The sequence below is a fragment of the Tachypleus tridentatus genome, chromosome 7, assembly GCF_004210375.1.
Source record: "Tachypleus tridentatus isolate NWPU-2018 chromosome 7, ASM421037v1, whole genome shotgun sequence".
In the NCBI taxonomy this organism is placed as follows: domain Eukaryota; kingdom Metazoa; phylum Arthropoda; class Merostomata; order Xiphosura; family Limulidae; genus Tachypleus; species Tachypleus tridentatus.
Window position 1 is genome coordinate 87,697,723 of NC_134831.1, and position 24,242 is coordinate 87,721,964.

Below are 24,242 nucleotides of genomic sequence, written 5' to 3' on the forward strand. Positions count from 1 at the left end.
AGGTCAAATTCCATTCTTTAGTCAAACAATAGTAAACTACAATTGGCAGTGGATACTGTTGATTGACTGCTGTCATTATAGTATTTCCGTTCAAAGTTAAGGAATTTATAGAGCAAACAACTCTTGAATCGTTTTGTTAGACTATTCAAAAGAAAGGAAATCAACAATAAATCAATTAGGTCAACATGTTTCCTTGGGTGTTTGGATTGCTTGCTTTTGGCTTGATCTGACGAAAAGATATTGAAGCATGTATTGGCATTACGAACTTGATTTAAACTGTCCGAGTGGTTTATAGAACAATATTATTGTAACTTTATTTCTGACAAAAGTTGTATTTCGTGTAACTTCCTGAGAATTGGTATGCCAGAAGATTTGTATACACATGCAGTATGAAGGAATATTAATTTTAGTTTGTTTATAATTAGAAAACAACAGACCAGATAATGGTTTCAGAGGAAGGGTAAGATTATAATATGAAAAATTCAGTGCTTTTACATTACAGCAACAAGATAATTTCACTACATGAATCACATTCTACATACTATTATTTCGATTTTTTTTATATAAAGTAAGAAAATGTTAACCCTAGTTACAACATAAATTCACGTGTTCTTTCATTTTGATATTGCATTAGAACCCTTGTATAAGACACCTACATTGTAAGTGAAACTTAAATGGGTTACAGGAATTATTCGACGCTGAAGAGAATTACATACCTTACCGTCAAAAGCGGATTGAAAAACGTTTGATTTATAAAATTCATATTAACCTGTTACTTTGTTGTATAAAAAAGCGTACAGAATCATATGTATAAAACTATTTCACATTGCTTATTAATATACTGCAGACAATAAATTATTATTTGTTTTCTTAAAATCAAATACACTCTCATCTATGTTACGTAGCAGGAGAAAAACTCCATTCACAAACAATCGAAGAATCAGAATATCTTGTTGCAAAATCAGCAGTTACTAAACCATGTAGCAAATTAATCCTTGTATATCTATATCTGTTGAATGAAAGAAGAAATCACTGTCTCTACTCCAATCATCCACACGTGAAAATAGTAAAGAAAACAAAATCTGAAACACACATGCGCGCACATGTACCAAAATCAACACTTGCGAGAGCATGTACCAATTTTCGCACATGCGCACGCTGCAACGAAAATCAACACTTGCGCGAGCATATACCTATTTTCGCACCTGTTCGCGCATCTACAAAAATAAGGACTTGTGCGTGCTTGTACTATTTTTCGCACTTGTGTGCGCATGTAACAATTTATGCCCCTGCGCGCACATGTACGAAAATCAGCACCTGCGCGCTCATGTGTAATAAAAGTACCTTCGCGCGCTTCTATGACAATGAACACTTGCGCGAGCATGTACCAATTTACCCAGGTGGGTTCAGACGTTCGACTCGTGATCTATGTGTCGCGGGTTCGAATTCTCGTCACACCAAACGTGCTCACCCTTTCAGTCATGGGGCGTTATAATGTACGATCAATCCCTCTATTCTTTGGTAAAAGGAGTAGTCCAAGAGTTGGCGGTGAGTAGTGATGACTAGTGCTTTCCCTCTGGCCCGGCATGGCCTAGCGCGTAAGGCGTGTGACTCGTAATCCGAGGGTCGCGGGTTCGCGCCCGCGTCGCGCTAAACATGCTCGCCCTCCCAGCCGTGGGGTGTATAATGTGACGGTCAATCCCACTATTCGTTGGTAAAGAGAAGCCCAAGAGTTGGCGGTGGTTGGTGATGACTAGCTGCCTTCCCTCTAGTCTTACACTGCTAAATTAGGGACGGCTAGCACAGATAGCCCTCGAGTAGCTTTGTGCGAAATTCCCAAACAAACAAAGCTTTCCCTCTAATCTTACACTGCTGAATTAGGGACGGCTAGCGCAAATAGCCCTCGTGAAGCTTTGCGTGAAATTACAAAAACAATCAAACAAATAACAGGAAAGGAAGTGAAACTAACAATAAAATCTACAAAAGACAAGACACCAGGAAACGATGACATACAAGCCATTCTCCTTTTTGAAATGGCGTTCAGGGACTGTGTGTACACATAACAACAATCTTTAACTTATCACTCAGTTCTGGATACATCCCGGTTTCTTGGAAGCAAGCAATAGTCTTTGTGTTCTATAAAAAAAAAGGAAAACCAACAAGTAAACCAAACAATTACCCCCCGATCAGCCTGGCCAGCTGTGTAGGAAAAATTCTCGAAAGAATAATTAGTAATAGACTCTCAAATTGTTTAGAAATAACTTGAAAATCACTAGAATTAAAAATGAATTTAGAAAATATAGAGACAGACCACAGATCACCTGGCTATCTAACTTTCTGGAAGATAGAAGTTGGAAAATAAATTCAGGGAACCTTATACATGTAAAACGGCTCGTTTGGGTTGAGAAAATATTTTACGTTGAGGAGCGAACAACATTTCGACCTTCTTCGGTCATCCTTTGTAAACCTGACGATGCCGTTTTAACATATATTTTCTCTACAAGTGGGTTTTCTCGACATCACTAATTATTATTTCATCAAGGGAACCTTCGCCTTTATTCCAGAGGTTGGTGTCCCCCAAAAAGGGGTAAGTAGCCCTATTCTGTTCATCAATATGCCCTTAAAACACCCAAACTTGGAGTATGCATCACAATTCGCAGACGATGTTGTGGTCTGGAAAAGTAGTCCCACCCCATCTGTAACAGCGACAAATCTACAACTGTTGTTAGATAATATAGAAGAATACTGTGAGAAATATTGTATTAAACCAAACTTACCAAAAATCAATTAGTTACATTCACAAACAAAACATAAAAGAGATCCTTCCAAATTACACACGAGCGAAACACTTCTCCAGACCACAACAAACCTGTTAGATTTAACCGTCAATACGAAACTAACGTGGATGAAACATGCAAATAATATATTTAAAAAAAATTGGAAACGCACAAATTATGCAAATAGTCTAACCGGCAAAAACCAAGGAACCTCACCAGACAACATAATAAAAAATCTACAAAACATATATACGACCTACTATCGAATATGCATTTCCAGTATGGTTAAACATAGGACTGAAACATAAATAAATTATAATCAATACAAAACTTAATAATTACTGCAGCATACAAAGTCTCTCGTAGTACATTGTGAAAATTTATGTACAAATATACAAACCACAGCCAACAGACTCTTGCATAGTTCTCTAAATTACTTTTTGAAAATTGACAAAAGAACGATCTACTGTGTGAACTTGATCACTACTCCAAAAATGATGAAAGTAGACCAAAGTATTAAAGTTAAAAATACATTTTATAATCTAAAAATTGTCAAATTTCCTTTGTTTAACTCGCAAAATCTCCTAATTGAACACTTGTTTTTAAACATTCCAAACCAAAACTGTGAAACAATCACAGCTGTATGTATAATACACTGTTTGTTCTGCTACTACAATAAGAAAATGTGAGATTATTACACATTTAGTTAATAAACTATAAAAATTCAGAATGGCCATTTTTATTAGTGGTAGCTCCTTGAAAAAAGGCATACAAAAGAGGTGATGAGTTAATAGTGTGAAACTGTCCACGTTTTCTTGTAAGCAAGTTTTTTATTGGAAGTAAAAAAATTGATATATAAAATATTTTTACACACTCATCTTGTGTTATCCCTATTACTAACAGTAAACCTTCAATTGAAGGCAAAGAGAGCTTTGAGAACATGGCTGTATCATAAAAATATCCCTGGAAAAATGTTAATTTACTTTATTCAGTGAACTTTCTTCAAAGATAATAACAGCTGGTGTAAAATACTGCTATTTGCCAATCAGCTATTTAAGGGGGAAGATATACATACAGACTTGATCACCAAGGGAATGACTAGGATTGTAAAATTTGTACAAGGATTATAACACAGGATGGGAAATCAAAAGATGGAATCTCTAACATAAAAATGTAAAAATTTCTTAACTAAAGATAAATAGCAATGTATAAACAAACTTCTGTTTAATGCAGATTGTTAAATCTTCATTCTTCATAATGAATATTATGAAATGATTCAAGCAAATAACTCAAAATATTCAAATATCCTGTATCATGTTAAAAATTCAATAAATTTTCTTTTTCCTTCACAATAACTGTATTTAATAACACATTAGGACATATGAATTCATGAACAAAAGAAAGACGAACACTAAAAAATTTATCAGACATGGATACATTGCTACAGCTGTACCAAACTATCCTTAAAACATCTCAAACTGAATGTTATGAAATAAAATCAGAAATATAATGCCACAATAATAATGTATGTTGAATAAAGTTGTAATGTTTACTTCCATAAAAATAATTTTACGTCATTATAAGCAGAAGTATTAAATGAGAGGAACATCTTGATAGTGTGTCATAAAAATTGTCTTCTTATTTTAGTTGTTAAAAACAAACAGTAACAAAGGCTGTAGATTATATTCATCACGTTTTATGACCTACAAATGAAATGATGTCTGACAAAAGTACTTGAGGGAGAAGTATATGTATCTAGAGTTGCATAGTAAATGTTACTACAAAGAACTGTGACTATACAGCAATATCTGTAAGTCAAACACAGCCTATAATAAAAACAATCTACAAAACATTTTTTGGAAACTGTGTACTAGTCATTCTGTAAACAACTGTATTATTATTTCTTAACTTAAAAAAACAACAACCAACATGTCATTGAAGTATGCTTGTTTGTTATTGGATAAAACAATATAGTTTCATATAATATAGTACTGGTTAATACATACAAATTACTCTTTAAAACATTAAAAATAAACATCAGCTAACAAAACAACAATAAGTATACAATTAACTTTTAATGTATTCTATCCATTCATCCATCCAATATTTTCAGAAACCAAAACAGATAATAAATATACTGTGTACATAAACATATAAATATAGCTCTATATACAACTCAAGCAAAAAAATGGTATTATTAAATTGGATCAATTTACCAAACATTTATAAACTGATTTTATGGAAATTGTTTGGTTTGCACACAAAAGGCACTTGAAAACTATCTCCCAAAAACTCAGCAACAAAGGTATGGACAGATAGTTACAATACACTATTTTTGGAAAAAAAAAAGTACCCCACAAACAAAAAAAAATGTACAACGTACTATGCAGATAAATATCTTTCTTAGTTACTAAACAAAAAAACATTCCACAATACTTGATTTCTTCAAACTGAAAAATATCAACATCTAACACAACCAGAAAAATAAGTATGTTATACAGTTTCTTTGCAGCAGTTATAAGTTTATAATGATTAATAAAATATTTTCCAAACACACACAAAAAAACAAACAGTTCTGACTTGTTTTATTTGAAATCTACTTGTAAATATTATGTTTTAAAGTTAGTTTCTAGATAAATTTTTATTATTTACACAAAACAAAAGCATGACAATATTATCAAATTTTATAACCTTTTAACGAGTGTTAAACTCCCAATTCAGTTAAATGGTTTTAGCTGTTTCCAGAAGTGTAAAACTAAACATAAAGAAGCACTTCATAGTTCAAAACATCAAAGCAATATACACATATTTACACTAATTATTCATGTCCACAGTAACATACTATTCTGAAAAAAAAAAAATGTGTATGGTCAAAACAAAGTAATACAAAAGGCTGGGACAAGAAACAACTAAATGTTGAACATTCAAGAGTAAGCAGTTTGAATCATGATGTGACCACTGAAGTTCAACCTGACAAAATGGATTGTAAACAACTACGAGTTTTGTGAAAACATTTAAGAAACACAGGGTGATACCTCACAGAACTTTCCACCCTTCATGATGGTTATTAGCTTACAAATATTTTGAACCCTTAAGACAACTGATGGTCACAGAAAATTTTAACCCTTATCACTAATCTTTGTAGCTGTTGAAGGCCTGTGCAAGGGAACTTGCACTATCATTAACAAATTGTTTTATATTAGTTAAAAGGCCACTCTGACTTTTTTTCACAACAAAAACAAAACAAGAAAGTATTTTACTCACTATCTAAACATGGCTATCTTTTGTTAGAATTTTATATTGTACCTTTTTCATTTGTCTGAATCTCTTGAGTATCTAATATGATTCACAATTTTATATTGCTCTGTACCTTTTCATTTGTCTGAATCTCTTGAGTATCTAATATGATTCACAATAGGTATTCCAAGAATTAAAAAAACAAAAACAATATATAGTACTATACTTGTACTAACATAAAATGATATGTAAATCACGAGTACCAAGCCTTCTGTTTACAATCAGTAACAGGAGTAATGTTACAAAAATTCTTCTTCATTAACAAATGTTTACTAGTAGTTCTAGTGCTGTAAACATCTACAAGTTTGGGACCACAAAATTGGTATTTCATGTAACAAACAGAAGCAGAAACAGTATAGTGTTAGAGAGAAAAAAAAAGAACCCCTTAATGTTTAATTACATCTCTCCCATGAGCAGTCAAATTTATAAATGAAAAGCATGAATGATATATAAAAAAAAGCAACACTTAATGACTGTAATTATGAAAAAAATTGGATCTTAACATATTTTTCATGAAGTATGTATTATTCACACAAACAAAGTAAATTATATTATCTTATTATTAACTGCACTGGACTATTCCACTAAAACCTCTTTGCAAAGGAAAAGTATTTAACTACACCATCTACCAGATAGTGGGGTTTATTTAATGTAAAGTACAAAAACTGTTGACAATTATACCCCATAATAACCTGATGATGTGTCATTCATTATGAGCCTAAAATGTACAGTACAACATAACTAATAATTATTTTATCTAATTAGTCAATTACAATTCAACCAGTAGCATACTTATATGACAAGTAAAAGGCACAACTTTAAATGTTTCATAAAAGTTAAGCACAACTAACTTCTTTCAGTGTCCAATTATTAGAGAAACATGTCAAACATTATTCCCATTTTTAAGATTCTTTAAAAGTACTTTTACCATTTGTAGACTATCCTACCAAACATTTCTTACAAGCATGAGATGTGTGAGATTTATTTCAAAATAAACTGAACACTGGCTTTCAGATACGCAGCACGTAAATATGTTTAATATTAAGTAAAAACCAGCTCTAAGTGTCTGATGTAAGTAGAGGATGAAAAGTCTGTTTATACAAATTAAACTACCTTGTAATATTACTACAGACATATTTGTTTTGTATATGTTACAAACAAACTGAATTATTCTATAATAGTAACATCATATGCTCTTCTCCATTAGTTTGGTAAACAACTTTGTCAAATTATTTAGCACCACAAAAAAGTCACCTTATAGCAACATCAAGGTACAGCACAGTGACAATAATTTAGCCACTTTTTCATGGTTGTAGTACTGTTTGTTTGTTTTTAGCATCTCCCACTATATTAGAGTATACCATATTAGCAGGGTAACAATCACATTACCATTGTTTTTCCTTGTCAGAGTACTGTGTTTTTCTAGTGTCTGCCATTAGGTTGCAGCAGTTGTGTAAAGCAACAATCATTAAGCCATTTTTGAATTATTATAACACAATGTATTATTATGTTACAGCATACCAGTCAACTATACCTAAATTATTGTACATAATACTAACTGTTCTCTCCTGTATTGTCTGCTCACCATTTTACTTCACCACATACCAGGTTGGCAATTTTACTTTGTATCCACATGAAAATGTTTCTTCTAGTAATCACTGGGACCACACTTGAATAACTGTATTAAGTACCATTCTAAAAATCTCATAAAGGCCCTTGGTGTTTGTTTTGAAAACACATCTTTACAGATATTGTTTATACAGATGACTCTCTCAACACAACTATATCAGTGTGTTGAATCATAAAGAAGACAGTTTAGATCTATCATAGCTGCTATTTATTAGACCACAAGGTTTGTTTATATTCTAATATCTGTATGTAACTTTACAATTAGTTGTTAAGTTATATTCAGAAAAACACAAGGAATTCAGTTGTGTCACAACAACAGTTTATTAGATGATTCAAGTTCATTTTCTAATATCTATGTATTACCTTAAGACCAAACAGTTATGAGCTGGCTATTAAATCAAATGGAAAATTAGAAGAGAACTATAACACTGACCCTAGTTGAATGTCGTTTTTTTATTATTTGTGCTAATATCACAATTTAATTATAATATCAAACTTCCCTTAGAATCACACTCTTTCCCTATTCTATAACACAATAAATGGGCTAAACAAAAAGTGATTTAAAACTGAGAAATAAAGCAACACATGGGTCAAATAATTTTAATAATTTAGTGTCATAAACGTTTTTGTCTCTCACAAAATTTTAAAACTATATAGCCAAACAATCAAAAACTGGTCAATATGTTTTGTGAGAAATAAGTAGAAAGTGCACTTCTTGGCCTAATTTCCCTTTATGGCAGACATGAATATGGTAAGCTCTGCTCTAGAACTGTCCATTTTTAACAAAACTACAGTAAAGAATAATAAGAATCTTTATATTTTATTAATGTTAACTGAAAGCCTGGTTCACTCACTTCTCAGAATAATTGATATCAATGTTCTTGACATTGAACAGTCACATTTTACTAATTCATTAAACACACAAAAACCTGAATGGATACTTTCCATCAAGCCAGTAATTATAGGAAACCAAAATATGTAACAAAGGGAAGAATAAAGTACAATTATACTAATCACTGTTTGATGTTAACTGTCTGAGCTGTTTCAGGACGGTTTCTACCAACTTCTTCTTGTCTCGTTGATTCTTTTTTAATGGTGAAAATATATTTTTCTTCTTTTCTGCTTCTCTCACCCTTAAGGGAGTAAAGAACATTAATTCACACTAAAAGTATGGACAGGTCAAATTAATAATATTTTAAAAAATTAGTAAATTATATTATTAACATTGTACAAATCTTTTTCATTCACAAGCCTGAACAAGACCTACCTAAAAAAAATAAGACCCTTTAAAAAATGTTGCATTATTTGAAACTTGTATTTTTAGCAATAATTTTATTTCTAAAACAACTCGAAAGGAAGTTATACACTTTTCATAAATAAATAAACATTGCAATTGGTTCAAAAGCATGCATTATAAAATATAAAGTGTAAACACACCATTGTAAAGTAAAAAAAAAAAAAAACTTTTTATCTTTATAACACAAATTCATCAATCAATCAATTCTTTTATAAGTCTGCACACACAAATTTGCCCTAAACAATGTTTTAGGTAACACTGCATTACAAATCATTTGCTACTAGAAAAAACTCAAGTTATTCTGGGTAATTAAATAGTTTTGGTTTCAGATATGTAATCAGAACTTGTCCATCACCTCCAGATTTTAAGATACTGTAGTATCTCACTACTTTATCAACAATATGTGTAATACCATACAATCAGCTCAGTTCAATAGGTTTATACTGTGAAATTAAGTTTACATAGAAAGTTTAATGAACAAAAGGAATAAATTTTGATAACTTCAAACAGTAACTGTATTGTATTGGTGTAAAACTCCATATATATTGTTTATATGTGCTACTTGTTCTTGATAAAATTATAATGACTTGCACCAATTTTGCTTCATTCCATGTTCACCTTTTCTGCCCAGGAATATTTGAGGAGTCCTTCAACTGAGCTTAAAATGGGCAGAGTGATACACCTCTCTCTCAACTGCTTTTCACTCACTCACTCAGTTGATTACTTTGTCTGGCTCTGTGCACACTCAAAACAAAGTCCATCTTCCTCACATCATACCTGTGATATAATCAAATAAAATCAAAATTTTGTTTTAAAATATTTTAAACTAGTTCTCTAAACATAATTCTTTTATACTTTTCAGAAAATTATTTCATGTACTGACTGCTTTCACTTCAAGTCCAAAAAACCACCTAAACAGTTTATGCTACATTTGTGTTGTACTGTTTCCAAATCTGGCTTCACACAGTGGCTAAATAAAAGAAGAGCAATTGTGTCATCAATGATACAATGTGAGCCCAAAGATCACTTAACTGTTATTGTTGCATTAATATTTCTGGATATTCAGACAAAACTAAACAATACACTAAATATCCAGAGATTGCATCTGTGATGAAACCAGTATCTCATGGGGATGATTTTCTTGTGTCACATCCAGCAGCAAAGTGGGAAATAGAAGTTATACTGCAAAAAAGACAATGAATCATCTTTACTTCCTTCATTTAGTAATTTTACCCCTGTGGCATCTCAGCATAAACTGCCTCATTTGATCACACAAGATGAGCTAAATGATCAGATCTGTGACTTGTTTTATACTGAAACAGCATGGGAATTTTCATTTACGGCAATGGAATTTATCATAAAAGTCTTGCTTCTCACTACAGCATGCAAGATACTTTGTGTTTCTGTACAAATGTTGATGCACTAATTGAAGAATCAAGTACTGAATATACTCTCAAGAAAGAAAACATTTTACCAATACATCTAAAGTTAGTGTGAAAACTGTGCTTTTACATAATGAGAACACTAAGCCATTGGTTCCTGTTATTAATGATGTAAACATTGTAGAACATGCAGCTTATACCTGAAGCAATCAAATATCCACTACTGCTAAGTCTATAAAGTGAGTATACTAAACACTGTAGTCTGTCTGGGATAGCCAATATCATAAAATTCATTTAAAAAAAAAAGGAATGGCCAGTGAGAGAATTATGTTCCAGGAAAACAGAAAGTTGAGTTCCAACTTTCACTGAATCATCAAGATATGTTTCTTCCCTCACTCCATCTGTCTTATAAGTTTCAAAAAGTTAGTGAAGTAAAATCTAAAAGGTGGTATCTTTGTTGGGTCACAGATTTGGGAAGTGCTGATGAATGGTGATTTTGAAACATTACTCAGTCAGAAAGAACTTCCTGCAAGGAAATCACTCAAACTGGTTGTTAAAATTTTCTTAGGAATTTACAGAGATGAAAACTGGGTCCAAGATGTCACTACAGTTACACTTCTCACACTTTTAATTAAGCTTCTTATCAAATGATCTAGGTGCAGTGAGCAATAATCTTGGTGAGCACTTCCCTTAAGTTATGTCTATAATAGAACAGTAACATAAAGAAAGACAGTGGAATCATGTGATGACAGAAGATTACTGTTGATTCTTATAGCATGAAACTAACAACATACATAAAAGATGCAATAAGTCAGTCAGGTATTTTGTAAAAAGAAATAAATAATAATACCATGATGAAAGTTTTAAACATAGCTTAAGTGTATTTTCAGTATATAATTACACGTTTTTTAACATTCTTAAATGCAATTTTCAATAAATAAATAAAGTTATCAGAGAGAGTTATTTTCACAATATATAAGAATATTTAGAATAAACATAAGATAACTCAAAAACTAGAGGTGATCAGTAATATTCAACAATTTTAGAATCAGGATCAACAAACTACTCATGAACAGTTGTATTTTTATTGTGGTAGAGAAGCTTTTGTGCACAGTGTAACTTCTAAACATATAATTACTGTGCAAAATTACTCAAACACTTATATGCTTTACATATTTCTAAAAAATTACTTTGATTGAATGACTTAAGGATATTTCAACACATAAACAAAAAACATGAATTTTATCTCATAAGTACAACTCAAAGCTGATAGTTAAAACCATATATAACTTATATTATAAAGAAGCTTACACACAGAACAACCTTAAATATAAAATTTTCAAAATTACTTACAGATCAACCTGTACAAACTATATACTTCATGATATTCCTACAAGTACCTATATTCTTAGTTATGCCAACTAACAAGACATGCTTTAACAGATATGAGGTGTTCTTTCATTATAAAAATCCCAGGCACCTAGTTATCATAAAAAAAAGGTTAAGGAAAACTATCGTATTTATATGCAAGAAAGTATCAATTAATTGTGCAAATTTGTGGTAAGCACTGTTAAATATATGAATAAACAAACATTCTGAATTTAAGTGGTTTTCTACTAAATAAAACTAATTATGGCTAAATTAACTAACACATTCATGATTATTAACTTCAAAATGTAAAATATAATTTTAGTTATAAACATTATACCATAAATTTAAGATTTTATTTCTATCTACCTTAGAAAAATAATATATTGATAATATTTATCTACTTTGTATTCAATGTTTTATTACTCTCACATTAAACGTGGAGATGAAAATCTAAGAATGTTTATTTAATGTGAAGCATTGGAACCTATCATCTTGTGAATATGTGCAAATTGTATGCATGTATGATTAACTGACTACACAACAGACATTCAACTATTATTAAACTCTCGACAGTTAAAACTGATTCATTAATAATTATGGTATTAATACAGAGAATTCTCAAGTTATGTTTAATATATAACTATGATAAAAAACATCTACAGAGAGAAACATTTTGGTAATAAAATCTACAACTGTTTCCAACTTCTGATCAAAACAAAATACCTATATAGTTCAAATAAAAATTAAACGAGTAATGAATATTATATACGTCTAACATATCACCATACTTATGATGATTAGAAGGTATTGATTCATCTGTCATGGTACCCTAAATGCAAGCAAATTTTTTGCTATAATCCCAAACACAAAATTCAGCTAGCTTAGGAGGTTTAGTTTTGTTCTAAACACTTATCTTAAGATAACAATGCAAAATAATCCTCATAAACAAATATATATATCAAACAATTTAACCAATACTAAAAATAAACTAACATTAAGGAAAGAAAAAATAAAACATTACTTTAATCACAGTCTACAACTATTTATCATCTTACCTTCATTCTTTCTAAATTTGTATTTACATCTGTCAAAGGCTAGTTGAGAAACTAAATAAGACTTAACTTTTAATTTAAAAAATGAAACTTGACATCTTGCAGGACATGTCTTGGAGTAAGACATCAATAGTATCAGGTTTCTTAAGGGCAACATATAACTAGGTAACTAAACATACAACTTTTTAGGTGGCTATACGTTTCCTTTTTCCTTTTTTAAAAATCAAAACATGCATAATAATTATTGGAAAGACTTTAACAATTTATAATAAAGCAAGTTATAGTGACATTTAAAATTAACTTTGATCACTTTTATGTTCCACTTACTTTTCAAGCAGAACTACAGCAACTTGTGGGTTTACCCTTCAATACTTACTATTTTCTTGTCCATAGTCATGAAAGTAGGTTGCCCAGTCCCATGTCATGAAAAGATCTAGAAGTTATAAGAAAATATAACTACAAAAATTCTGCAAGATAAATTCCAGTGCACCAAAATAAAGTAAACTGCTATACATAAATTAACTAACAAAAATTACAAGAAGAAGGAATTGTACACTATAAGTCAGAAAGTAATAATAAGAAATCAGTTTTAGTGAAAGGAGACTGATGGACTCTGTGACTAAACTAAAATAATTGGAAGATGTGATATCAAAAAATATATGGAACTATTTTACTTGGTAGAGTTTCCACAGTTAATACATCTTTAATTATGTTTGTTTGTTTTTCAATTTCATGCAATGCTACACGAGGGCTATCTGCACTAGCCATCCCTAATTTAGAAGTGTAAAACTAGATGGAAGTCAGCTAGCTATCCCTAATTTAACAGTGAAAGACTAGAGGAAAGTCAGCTAGCTATCCCTAATTTAACAGTGTAAGACTAGAGGGAAGTCAGCTAGCTATCCCTAATTTAACAGTGTAAGACTAGAGGGAAGTCAGCTAGCTATCCCTAATTTAACAGTGTAAAACTGGAGGGAATTACGCACTTTAAATACTACACATTCACACTAAGACACAACTAGCTATCATCTGATCTTAACATTAGTAACAGAAGGTGTATTTAATGGCCTAAATATAAGCATTGGGTGTAAAACATTATTATAACAAAGGCTTAGTTGAAACACTACTCCATTGAAACCCTTGGTAACTTTTATCTTACTTTTGTCTATACCTCAATGTTAATTAACAACTTAAAAAAATATAAATAAAATGCTATTTAACTTATGGTGGTGCAATAAGTGAGCCTAGGGTATTATTTGTTTTATAATTAAGCTTAAAAATGTACTGTGCGATAACTTACTCTAAGCTCAATAAAGACAAAATATCAATTCTAAATCTAAATAATTTCTGAATTAAATTGTTTTGTTCTATCACCAAAGTTAACAAGAATAAAAAACAAACCAATATGTATATTAAACATTCACAACATAAATACCATAGTTGACCTAACAATATCAATTGGGAGTTTTGTTACAAAACAATGATATAAATTGTATACCATTACTATTAAAAAAAGAAGCATGACACAAACTGTTTATTATATATATTAACACCAGAGGGACATTTAGAGTGTTCCTTCTACCACACACATTATACTCTTTAACACTGTAAATACCTGACAGCCATAAAGCTTCTTATTTCCAAAGAATGCAACATGTAGATCTTCAATGTTTTCAGTTTACTAAAATGTTTAGTTAAAATAAAGTTAAGTTATTTGAATTTTTGAGTCTATCTCATGCTACTTTTATCATTTTATAAAGTACTTCATAACTTGTTCTTAATGTTTCATGAAAAATTTAAAATCTTCCCAGTAACAGTAAGCAGAGCCAATCTTTATGCATATACTCAAAAGGTGATTTACAAAACTATAACTTTTATCTCTGTATTTCTATAGACTGGTGGAACTTTTAAGCAAATAGGTCTATTCAGATACCAATAACTATTTTGAATCTATTCAATGTTACACAGCGTGGCTTTCAAATGCATTACTAAACTTTTGGAAAAGAATTAGCAATAACTAACATACTGAGCAAGACTTTAAACTGAACAAAATACACTATTCATTTCAAGCACGCCAAACTAGCCTAACAATCCTTTGACTGTTTATGTACATGTGAAACTGAATGAGTGTTTAAATCTTTATCAGTACTACATATAACCCAGTAAAGGTGACATAAAATATTTTAACTAGATTGACTATTCCTTTTTTAGGATAATAAAGAGCAATGATTAGTAGGGCACATTACAAGTACAGATGTTGATGTCATTTTGTCAATAATAACAGAAGACATTCCTGTCATGTTTAGATGTACATAAAAAAATGTGTGCATCACATGAAAGATGGCAGTGACAACAGTTAAAAAGATGTTAAAACAGTTTTCACATAATAGAAAAATAAAAAATAAAAAGGAACGGGAATTACAGAAAATGATAATGTAAAAAAATATACAGGAAACAATACTAATATATGGGAAATAGAAAAATGAATAAAAATACAGGTGATATTAATATATAGGAAACAATACTAATATACGGGAAATAGAAAAATGAATAAAAATACAGGTGATATTAATATATAGGAAACAATACTAATATATGGGAAATAGAAAAATGAATAAAAATACAGGTGATATTAATATATAGGAAACAATACTAATATATGGGAAATAGAAAAATGAATAAAAATATAGGTGAAATAGGAAATATGAATAAAATATAGGTGAAAAAATACAAAAATATAGGTGATATTAATATGTAGGAAACAATACTGAAATATACGGAAATAGGAAACAATACTAAAAAATGAATGAATATAGGAAAAAATATAGGTGATATTAATATGTAGGAAACAATACTAATATATGGGAAATAGAAAAATGAATAAAATATAGGTGATATTAATATGTAGGAAACAATACTAATATATGGGAAATAGAAAAATGAATTAAAATATAGGTGATATTGATAAAAAAAAAAAAAAAATACAAAGTTGTTTTGAAATTTTTTTAACAGATGCACAAAGGTCATTAATTCTAGGACTAAGAATGATGTCATACTCTTATAGAATTTAACAATGCTATCCAATAAACATCCTTAATTTCTTTCTAAAAGTGGAAAAGATTCACAAATAACAATGAACAGTTGTGTTGAAACTTGAGAAAATTAAATAACCTTAAACAATATCAAACCTAATGAAGGGCAGTTGCTTGAAACACTAGTTAAATAATGTAACTGTTATTGTCCTTTTTTAACTTTAGGTGTTTATAAAAACAATATTTCTTTTGTGAAGTAAGAGAGGATTCCATGTACTGTAGACCAGCACAGTGCTTCCTTGTACCTAGAAAAGCATGAGACCTGTACAAGTAAAACTTTATACAACCTTCCCTAACAATGGCTAGTGACCAATAAAAGCCAGCCTATTAACCTGAGACACACATCCTCTAATACAAAGAAAAAGCAATATGCAACAAAATTCACATGATACAAACGTGAAACTCCCTTGAGTTAAAAAAAGAGAAAACAGACCTCCATGATGGTCACTGAATATTTAAACTACTGTATATATATATATATATATATATATATCAACCAGTCTCTGTATCAAGAAGACTAATGATTGATTTTCAGCCACGACTACAAAATAAATAGTTCTTTGAGATTTCCAAGAATATGGAAGCAGATTATTTGTCAAAACACAGGATAAAAAGTAATGAATAACTGGTATCTAGTCGTTAATAAAAAGTTCTCAATTAACAATCAGGCTGAAGTGACCATACAGGTTACTAACCATGACAGTTCATGAGCATCAGAACTATGGGATGGACAAGACAAATACAAAAACTTGTTCACCATTTACCATTCAGATAACTAGACTAGACTGATGTTTCAGGCAAGACTAAGAAAAGAGGATTCTAAAGTATTCTAGAGATGTTTCTCAAGCAAATTAGAATGACCAAATACAAAGTTCACCAAAATAATTATAGCAGAAGTAAACAATCTGATTAACAATTACTTTGAACTTCTTTTAAAGCCTGTAGAAAGGTCCAGTGATTTAGTCAACAGAAAAATAATAAAAAAAAGAGAATAAAAGCAAATAACTTCATGAAGAAATCACAATTCCAAGAATTACATGACAAAATAAGTCACTCTCACATACAGCTGTGATAAGACATGTAACTGGATTACTCAAGTTCAAGAGAGCGAAGTCAACAAAAAATGTATCAATTACAAACATATATGTGACATTTATAATCACGAGTACAAATGCCATAAATACATTGACGGATGTCACTGACAATGAATGTAAATCTCGTGTATATATTTGGTTCCCAGATATATAAAAAGTGTTCTTGACTGAAGCCAACGGGCAAAAAATTCCAGATTAAAATGCACACAGAAGCATTTAAATGACATAGTCTTAAGTACTCACATCAGAAACTCAATGATGAGTAGTGTTGATAAACAAAATAACACTGAAAGTCATATCTGTTTATCTGATCAGAACAGCAGCATTTTAAAATTAATTTATATGCAAATTACTGAATTATGTGCAAAATTTAACTAAACATCTTTACAATCCATGCATGTGAATGAAATTAACATTATAGTATATAATTTAATGTTTATGTTATCCAAGTTTTAATTCTTTGTTACAACAGAAACATTTAAAATAAATATTTTGCTCACATAGTTTGCTTGTCACATGATCCAAGTTATATAAAAAAAATCTCCAATTTAACAGAAACTGACTGTAAACACATAAGCTCACAATGCATACAACTGTCTAGATGCCAATGTATTTTCACATGTCCTTTTGAGACATACGATATATGCAGTCTTAGAACTGAATCCACTGCAAAAGAGAAATAGATTTTACAGCCTTTTATGGGTGCTATGCCAATCTTCTATACTTTGGAAACAAATTTATGATGTACAAGTAATTAGTTAATACAAGTGTGCAAAGATGTTATAAAGAGCTCAGTGTACACTCCACTCCACCAACAGTTAATATGAAATTGGTGTACAGTTTTTGTACTGAAGTCAAAGTAACAGCCTGCAGTACTATTGTCTACAGCACTTACAGTGGTTTGTTACCTCAAAATGCTATAGTTAGAGACAGTTGAATTGTACTTAAATCTAATTTTTATATTTTAGTTGACTATGTATAATTTATGTTTTAAAAATCCTATTTGAGTGATTTAATTGTTTTATAAGCTTAACTTGTTACACAGATTGTGAAAGCTTTATAAACAAGATGGTATCTATAACAGCCATCCTGTTTTGGCAACACACCTATGTGGGAATTTCTCAAAATAACTTCTTCATAAAAGGCCTATTGGTATCAGTTAACATATCAGAATAAATAGTGACAAAGAATTTTAAAGGAGAGTTAAAAATAAACTATAAATGAAAAGATAAAGACATTAAATTATGAATATGTGAAAAAGATGACTATACTAATAAATTTCTATAAAGATTTAAAGGTATGTACACATTTTTGTTAATTTTAAAAACATTTCCCTGCACTCTCTGTTGATGATGACAAATAGAGTTAGTAATACGGTGCATAAAAGAGAAAAAAAAGTACAAACATTTACCTTAAAAAACAACAATTGATGTTCATTTATGAGGTTCTAGAGGTTATGCAAATGAAATGTAGAAACAGTAAGGTAAAACGTATTATTTTTATACTTTATGTAAAAATTACTTTGCATGTGAACTACTCAGAGTCCAAGTGTAAATAACTACATTAAATAATGAATTTTTATCAGAAAAATCCAAAAATATTTACAAAATAAAACTTTTGCTGAAACTACTTACTTTAATGAAAGTTTGTTATCAAGTTTTAAGGAAATAATTTCATTAACTAGTTTCACTTTTGAAAGGCATTTCATGAGAGTTGCATACTTTTCTTCCTATGAGCATATATCATTCTTCAAGGTTTAATGTCTTCCATAATGTAACTGTTAATTACATATCTATATACATAATATATGTCTATGTTACATACATATACAATATTAATGACTATTCTACAGCAACCACATAAAATGTATTTAGTCCAAAAGCAATGTTTACATTACTTGTAATATCTTTTAATATGAACTTAAATAGTAGAGTTTTGTAAAGGTTTACTAACCTGCCTAAGATCAGCAAAGCACATCTGGAGTGCACCTTCTTCAAACCCTCTAACAGGTTCTGAATTAGCAAACACTATTGAAGACAAAAAAGAACTCAGTTTAGTTTATATCCATTAGTGAATAATTATTATCTGTATTTGTTTTAAAGGCCTTAACATAAAATATTTGGATTGCCAACAGAATTCAGTTTTATTGAAGCATAAAATGCTGTTTCGTTTTTGTCTTTGATCTGCTTAAACATAGTCTAGAAAGCCAACATCCAAATGCAGTGGAGATTGTGTGAAAAGTGTATCAAAATGTGTGGAATAAGATTGACCTCATCAACGTTTGTAGAAACTTACTACAATGAAAGAAGTATTTTCATAATAATGCATTATTATGGCCATCAAAACTGAACATGATTTACAATGAAATAGTTCCAAGGGCAGCAGGAAACCTGAAAGTTGTTCTTAAAAGATAAATGAACCCTTAAACAAATAATACTGTGTAAGACTATTAAGTATTCTGATTATTTACACAACTGAAAAATAAATAAGAACAAAACTACAATAAGAATTTCATTAATTAATCAACAACAAAAATAAATCTCTTCACAGAGAACTAAATCTCATTAAAAAAAATACAATTCCTAATTGACCTAAAACTTTAAGAAGTTAATTATTCTTGGGTATCTTTGAAATTAGATTTTGATAAAAATGGTTTTATGTTTCAGATGTGGTTTAAATAAACAGTTTCAATTTTAAGGTAATAACATTAAAGTGTGATGGTCCATAAGGTACAAATTTTCCAAACTCTTAAAATTTCTTGATTTGCATATACTATGTTAACCTTATTTCCCCAGATGTTAAAAGCTTTAAAAAATAACAACAAAAGCACTTTCAATTTTGTCCATAAATCATCCATAAAAAAGATCATAGCATAATGTGTTTGCTAAATGCAAAATTTCCACCTTCAGTCATTGTCTAATTCAACAGAAATACCTTTGTTGCAATATATGGAAAATAGTCAAGTAATGAAACTGTTATTCTATTAACGTCTATCTTTATATTGTGCTGTTTGTGTCCCAGGAACCACAGTATTTACATTATACATACATTGTACCTCACTACTATAACAACTGAATAACACAAGCAAAACCAGGTTAATATATGTGATTCATCCTCACTGTCAAGCTGAATTCAGAGAAAGTACACCTTACTTAAAGAGATGGGACTAAATATTTGTCCACAGAAAACCATCCTTTCCTTTTCACTACTGGCTTACATTATGCACTATATCTTATTAGTGTGATAATGCTGACTTAAAACTGTAAAATGTTCAAAGTTGCATCACCTACTTAAATCTTTTTTTTATCTACCTTTGTACTAAACTCACTGACTTTAATCTTTTGGGATCTTCTAGAAATTTTTCCCTCCATCCAGGATGTTTTTTTGGCCTCTAAATTGACAAGTTAGGACTGAGAGATGCCTTGGGTCTCTTTTTACAACTGGATGATATATCCATATCAAGGCTTACAATATAAAATTGGATATAAGGCACCTTGTTAATTTGGAGGCCAAGTAAACATACTAGAGAGAAGGAAAAATTTCTAGATGATCCCAATTTTCATGAAAATATAGGTGATTTTCAACAAAATAAGATATTAAGCAGGGCAACAGTGAAAGTTATGATTCCTATACAGAAAATGTATTTCATATAACTAGTCTCATTTAGTGCTGCCCTCTATGTGAAAAAAAAAAAGAAAGAAAAACATGCCACAAGCCTTTTCCTCCCTTCCTTTGGAAATGACTCATTTTAATGTCCCTCATGCAAATTATCGTGGATAATCCTCCACAAAGGAAAGTGCTATACACTCATTATACGTGCAACTTCCTCTATTCAGTTCTATCAAATTACTGTTTTGAGTTTTAGTGGAGAATTGAATCACTCATTTTCAGTGGAGAGGAAGTACATTTTATGTATAGAAAAACTAACTTCTGATATGGTACATTAGCTGTACTTATATAATCAGATAGAATCACACACTGAATTGGTGCAAGGGAAGAAAAGAAGCACCCTTTGAAAGAGTACAAAGGACACACCTTATGTCTAAAGAATTAGATATGTAGATATGATGTGGGAGACTACACTACTTCTAAACCAGCCATACTCTTCACCAATCTGGGAAATGTGTTGTATATTCTGGTAGACAAAAACTGAGAAGTAAATCCAATTAGTATTGGGGAAAAATGGAAGTGTCCCCAGACACAAAGTGGCTAGGGCATGATGGACTGTACTTGACAACTACATCCAAAATCTGTGCTGCTGGAAACTGACACAGATAGAGAGGGTGGGTGTAGAATGAGGATCATACCATCTTCACCTGAAATTAATGAGACCAGAAGGGATATCAAACCCCTGACTCCTGAAGAGAGAGTATGTTAAGAATAGAAAATGGTATATCAACTTAGAAAACCTGATGACCTGGATTGAAAAAACGTGTATGAGAGAGAAATTGACCAGAACCAACCTAAGACAAATAACATCTTCAGAATAAGCTACACAAAAGACAGTTGAAGGGAAAGAACCAGAACAATCCCAAGTTCCTCCACCATGCTGTATCAAGGCGATTGTAGGACGTAGGCACCTATTGTTTGTTGGCCCTACCAGCCATATAAGTTAAACCAAAAATTAACTTTTAAGGAAACTTTTCATGGACCTATAGTTTTCATAGGCCCTAGGCACTGTGCCTAATAAATAATTCAGCCCTGCCTCCACAATACAGATAAAGTATAATTGAAGGAGGAAGTCAAACATATTAACTACAATGTGCAAAAACTTGTGTTTTTTGCTTTTACTCTATATTATAAAACAAAAAAAGGAGACTGAGAAATTGATTGAAAGACTATGACAGATAGCCAGTCTTCAGTTTTAATGACAACAAACAGCTGGAATCGAAACTGTGAAAGAGATGATTTCCAGATTCAATGTTCTGTTGGACAGAAGGTCCTGAACTACCTCCAACAGAAGCTGGCTGTTAATGGGATTCTGAAGAAGGAAAGAAATGGATATCTGTGATAAAAAGAGGAAGGTAAAGGAAGCATAGGACATGTCCAAATAATCCACCAATCTGTGGTGAAACATTGCCAAAGGGGAAGAAAGTCACACAACTGAGCTCCCATCCAGTTATCAACTGGTACTGTTGATATTATGATGATCTAAACTGAAAAAAACACCTGGAAAGAGGAACAGGTAAAAGCTGGGAAGCACCAGGATGGGAAACAGGAATAGGGGCTTGTCTTGATTCCAACTGTGGCAAATGAGCTACCAAAAACGAAAGGATAGAGTGTTCCTAGCATGCAATTCCAAAGGGTCTGGAATACGTTTGAAAATATACTAAGAAACAGAGCTACACATGATTTCCTAAGTGGGCAGCAAATAAATCTGACAGAAGGCTGCATTTTGACCCAGTATGTTTCAACAACAGAAAAATTATGTATGCAAGGTGAGAGTAGAGAATGAAAAATGAGTCATCTTAGAAGTAACAAAGGAGAGGCTGTTCCTCATAAACCTCAGGACTTTTGTACAGAGTATCTGAAAGTAAATGTATGGTAGATAAATACCACAAAAGTAAGGATAAGACAGAGGCATGGGTTAAAAGCACTGGAAGTCAGGGGGTACTCCCATATTGGCAAAATAGATTCCAACACCTGTGAGTCTTAAAACAGATAGGCTACTTGATGGTTCGTCAAACAAACTATCCACAGCACATAGGAAGCAAGACATGCTGGAACTCTCAACCAATTATGAAGTAAATTGCTTTGTATGAACCCTAATATCCAAAGAAAGTGGGAAAACTAAATATGGTAAAGAAGAACTAAGAACTATCATACAACAAAAAAGGATGAGGATTGTAGGAATTCATGAAAAGGGATAAAACATCACATACCTGAGAAATCATTCCTAAATGCGCAATATTAGACCAAGCTGACTCTGCAGGAGGTGTACAGGGAAACATGAGAAAATCCTGTGGTGGAAAAAGGCTATAAAAATCTTTCACGGAATGAACAGGTTCAGATTGTTCATGAGATGAATAACTTCAAGAGAAAGTGGCTGACTCACAGATTGACCAGTCTCTCACTGAATAATTGCAGATAATTCCATTAACAGGGTTGCTTGCACCTCCAGCCATAGTTACAAAACCGGCACTCTGGGCTATATCTACCTCATGTGCTTCGTAAGCACTCACGAATTTTTCAAAAACAAACATGTACAATATTATATCAACTATACTTTGTCCTATCCATTGCCGACGATCAAACACAATAAGAACAATATTTATATAAGCAGCTTGTCACAGCAACGAATCTTACGGTGAAGACGTTTTCTAAACTGATAGAGTGTAATCACAATCCATTGTACTTGAGAGAAGACATCGATATTAGGCCGATGATGTTATTAACTATACGATTTTTATATTCAGCCCCCTAGGTATCTTCATGGGAGAAAATAAATAAATTTCTTTTTCTTGTAATTCTGTTCCAACCAGAATGTAAACAGTTTGTTTATGATGCTTTTATTTTTTAATATTTTAACTCAAATTGGGAAAACTTAAGGGAAGAATAAAAAAATTTTAAATTCCGTATATGTAATTTACCTGCCAGGCGAGTTGTTTGAACTATTTTCACAACAATAATTGTGATTATTTAGCAAGTATTATTGTGAAACAACAATGTCTTATTTTGTAATAAAATAACGTAAACATTAGATGTTTTTTCTCACATATATCAATTTGTATATTTTAAATTCAAATCAAAGCTCTTTAAAAATGGAACTGTGGTTTCTGTTGCCTCATCATAAATTTCACACCTTTTAGTTTCTGTAATTTGTCAGCTTTTAGGGTTTAATCCGTAACTCCGTAACTTTTATCAGCTTTTAGTGTTTAATACGGAACTCCGTAACTTTTATATCATATTGTTTGTTCTTACGTGCTTACAATATTTATAATATTAACAATGAAACAGTATCTTAGCAACACAGATAATTAGGAGACATTTTGTAAAAAGTTAAAGCTACTACTGCAAGCAGATTTTAAGATATAGAGATGGTGAAGTTCTTTTTCAAAACATTGATTTTTATGGCATTCTATGCTGTTATAATAGCAATGCCTGCACACATCAAACTTAAACATGAAAATATTGTACTTGGCGCCCCACAGGTGATTCCGTGTGTGCCTGATAGCATTGGAATCAATAGATATACCTTTGAGGTTTTCCAGTATTATTGGTTTGGCCCCTACGGTGGAATAGCAACAGACGATA

At 31.1% G+C, this 24,242-nt stretch overlaps 1 protein-coding gene and 1 long non-coding RNA gene across 19 annotated transcripts in view; one reads left to right on the top strand and one right to left on the bottom strand.

The window, feature by feature from the left end:
• LOC143256118 (uncharacterized) overlaps window positions 1–24,242 on the top strand; it is a 60,397-nt gene that overhangs the window by 32,233 nt on the left and 3,922 nt on the right. The gene's annotated exons all lie outside the window — the stretch shown is intronic.
• LOC143256125 (uncharacterized) lies at window positions 453–23,372 on the bottom strand. Of its 18 annotated transcripts, none has more exons than XR_013031138.1 (6): window positions 22,871–23,215; window positions 18,942–19,015; window positions 14,418–14,483; window positions 13,182–13,238; window positions 9,619–9,693; window positions 453–8,836 (listed from the first exon to the last, which is right to left on the bottom strand). It is a non-coding gene; the product is annotated as an uncharacterized LOC143256125 (long non-coding RNA). The 18 variants fall into 18 exon arrangements; XR_013031131.1 differs by having other exon boundaries at window positions 9,619–9,777; XR_013031142.1 differs by lacking the exon at window positions 9,619–9,693 and adding an exon at window positions 11,736–11,862.